This window comes from Humulus lupulus, chromosome 1 (genome assembly GCF_963169125.1).
Source record: "Humulus lupulus chromosome 1, drHumLupu1.1, whole genome shotgun sequence".
Taxonomy (NCBI): Eukaryota; Viridiplantae; Streptophyta; class Magnoliopsida; order Rosales; family Cannabaceae; genus Humulus; species Humulus lupulus.
The window spans coordinates 245798391-245802236 of record NC_084793.1 but is presented as its reverse complement, the minus strand read 5'-3'; the positions used below and the strand labels follow the sequence as shown (position 1 = coordinate 245802236).

At 35.1% G+C, this 3846-nt stretch overlaps 1 non-coding gene across 1 annotated transcript; it reads right to left on the bottom strand.

Annotated features, from left to right (window-relative positions):
* Positions 1-3040: 3040 nt before the first annotated feature.
* Positions 3041-3147, bottom strand: LOC133813753 (small nucleolar RNA R71). The gene has a single exon (XR_009884753.1). It is a non-coding gene; the product is annotated as a small nucleolar RNA R71 (small nucleolar RNA).
* Positions 3148-3846: the final 699 nt, after the last annotated feature.

The window sequence follows — 3846 nt, the reverse complement described above, 5'->3', positions numbered from 1 at the left end:
CACTAGGTGCCGCATCTGCATTGCGCCATGCGTCCAGCTGCCTGTTCCCTCCCAGTGCGCAGCGTGTCCGCTCCTCTCCTCCAAAGTAAGTGCCATCAAGCGTCCCAGCTGCCTCACGTTTCCAGCTGGCCCAATTGCCCAGCAAAGCCCAACACCCACGGCCTAACTTCACTTCAGCTGAAGCCCAGTTCGGCCCAAGGCACCCAACTCCTTCAGCCTTCATTCCAGCCAGCCCGTTCCGAAACCTTCCCAGCAGCCTGCCTACGTGGCACTCCCTCATTGGCTAAAAATGGGTCAAAACCCTCTTGTGTCACCAGCCATATTTTGTGGGTATTGGGCTTGTAAAATTGCCATTTTGAGTTTTAAAGCTCATGTTTTTGTGGTATTTTAGAAAATGAGCATTTTGACTATACACAAAAATTGCTAGGGTAATATTAATAATAAGATTTAATTTTTCAAAATCATATTTTATTATTAATATTTCAGATTTATTTTGTAAACCCCATTTTGTTGTTTAATTTCTTTTTAGTCATTTTCTCCATCTATAAATAGAGACACTTTCTTCACATTATGTATGTAATTTTTAGAGTAGAGAAACTATAGCAAAATTTCCACTCACTTTCTTTTCATATTTTCTTCTTAGAATTTTGTGAGAATCATGAGCATAATGGCCTAATCTTCCTAGGAAGGTTAGGGATGATTCCACATGCTAGTGATGTTATTTTGCTACTTTGATTTACTATGTTCTTAATGTAATATATTTGAGTTATTTATGTTCTTTCATCTCTATCTTTATTTTGTTATCTTTATTCACTTATGCTAATAGTATATAGGATTAGTCATGCTCTTTCTATGTGCTTCTAATTAGTAAAAGTAATATTGATACATAATTTTATGTCTAATCTTCTATTGCATTATTGCCCTTGGGTATTTTGTCATTTTTAGATTTTTCATAAGATTAACATTATGCTTTTAAAGTAAAGAATTTTATAACTCAAATGGACTTTTGTTAGAAAAAATATATGGACTTTAATGTTAGATTTTCCAAGTAAATGTTGGAATGTGAACTATTTACTTGTGTATTTTTGCAAATCAAGTAACCAAGTAACTAAACAAGCATATGGATGATTCTTGAAACCTTTCCTTTTCTCAAACTCTTGATTACATCTTACCTTTATTTCACTTATCTCATTTCATCACTTTATCAAAAATACAATACCAAAATCTCAAACCTCTTTTCATTTCCATTTTTTTATTCATTTATTGTTACTAATTTTTGTGTTATTTTCTACTAATCTTTGAGTATAGGTTACCTCCTTGTGGATCAACCGCCTGATTATACTACAACCACCGCTTAGTGGTTGTCACGATTTGGGCGTTAAACAAATTTTGGCGCCGTTGCCGGGGAGGTAGTTTTCAAAGGTTTAGTGAAATTTCTACCAAAAGTGTTAGTAACCTTATTTATATTTTTGTTGGTGTAAATATTGTGGTAGTATAGTTTTTATTTTTATTTACTAATTTTTAGTTAAAATAAGTATTACTATTAAAAGAAAATCATAAAAAGAAACAAAAAAAAAGGGTTATTTATATATATATATATATTTTCTTTTTCTTTCTTCCTTTCCTTTTTTGGTAAGACAAAAATAAAAATAAAACTACACATGTATAAGTATACATATATAAAAAAACATATATATTTATTTCTCAATTTTTTTTTCTAGTTTTCGGATACCAAAAAAAAACATTATATAGCTATATATATAAACTTATATAATTTTTCTTTTCTTTTTTTTAGTTAAATAAATATTTTACACTTTAACTATAGTTTTATTAATTTTTTTTTTCCTTTTTTAGTTAAATAAATATTTGTAGAAAAAAAAATTAAGCTTGTTATTTTATTTTCACTTTAATTTTCTTTTCGTTATTTTATTTTTGTATTTTGTTGCTTAGTTTAGGTTTTTCTTTTCCTGTGCCTTAGTTTTCCTTAGAATTTAGGTTTTTAAAAAATATATATATATATAAAATTGCATAAAATTGTTCATAAAATTTCAATCATAAAACGCTTAGTATTGGGAATAATTGTGTAATATTACAAATGGTAGAAACCGATATTGTTCTGTCTAGAAATATTGGTTGTTAAATAAGGTTTGTGATAGCGTTAGCCTCCACACTTACTTAGGAACCTCGGGGAGTTCTGTCTAGGCAAGTGTGGGTCTAAAGCGGTACCTTGGCAACCTTCCCAATCGGCCTGGGAACATTTCGAGCATCTACCTTTGCACTATTACATTGTTGAACTTATTACTATAAGAAAACCAAACTTGTTCTGTCAAAATAAGCAATCTCACTCTGCTTAAAGGTTGTTTGGTCGAAAAGGTTGACTTGTGATCCACCATACTTACTCAGTAACATCGGGGAGTTCTAGTAAGGCGTTGGAGATCACCTGAAAACTTCCAATTCTACCTGGGAACAAGTTTAACAAAAAAAAAAATCAATCAAAAAAAAAAAAAAAAAGAGAAACATAAAATACATCTAATTCTGATTTCTGAGAGTGGATGAATCATCACGAAACTTCCAGTGACACTTCTTCCAATTCATCTGCCACTCCTACCGGAACTCCTTCCACCAATCCTGCTTCTCCACAAACTTTCGCTGATAATAACCCATTCGCAATGATGAAATCCAACCAAGAACTCTCAATGACTACCTCCATCCTACTCGCACTTCCACGCCTTCATGCATTATCTTCCCTCCTAATATGCCCGCATTAGACTTTAAACCTGGCATGATTCAACTCTTGCCTACATTTCATGGAATGGAAAATGAAAGCCCATACGTGCATATTAGAGAATTCGAGGAGGTGGTATCCACGTTCTATAATCGAGCCGAAAATGCTGATGATGTGCGACTGAAGTTCTTCCCTTTCTCCTTGAAGGACAAAGCCAAAAGCTGGTTGTACTCTTTGAGACCTGGGTCGATTGGAACATCGGAGGAGATGACCAAATCTTTCTTTCTGAAACACTTCCCTAGCCATAAGACCAACAGTCTAAAACAACAAATTTCCACATTCTCCCAAAAGGACAATGAAACGTTCTATCAAGTCTGGGAAAGATTCAAAGATCTGTTAAATCAGTGCCCACACCATGGCTATGAGAACTGGCGTTTGGTCAGTTACTTCGATGAAGGCCTCACGAGTCGTGAGCACCAGTTTGTAGAAATGCTATGCAATGGTGAATTCCTCGAAAAAGAGCCAGACGATGCTCTTGAATATCTCGAAGAAACTGCGAAAAAGTCTCACACCTGGACTGGTCCAAGTGCTACTGACAGCACCAACCGACACAAACCATCTGGGATCTATCAACTTCAAGAAGAGGATAGTATTAAGGCCCAACTTGAAGCTTTGAAAAAGCAGTTTGAGGTCTTAATGACGAAAAATGGGCAAAATTCGCACATGATTGCTCAAGCGAAACCGCAAGAACCTTACTTTGTATGTGGAGGGACGGAGCACTTAGCTAAGGACTGCTTAGCTTTGAATGAAATGAGGGGGGTTTATGAGGAGCAATGCAATGCCTTAGGGGCATATAACAAGCCATTCTCCCATACGTACAACCCTGGTTGGAGAAACCACCCAAATTTCAGTTGGAGAGATTCCAACCAAGCTCAATCGTCTGAAGGCCAATGGAGAAATGAGCAACAAGTTCAACCATCAAAGGCGTATTTTGCACCTCATTATAATGCTCATCCACAACGAAATTCTCTCGAGAATACTCTTCATGCATTCATGGAGGAACAATCCAAATTGAATCGCCAAATGATGGAAGAAATCAAGGAAATGAAATGTCAATTCTC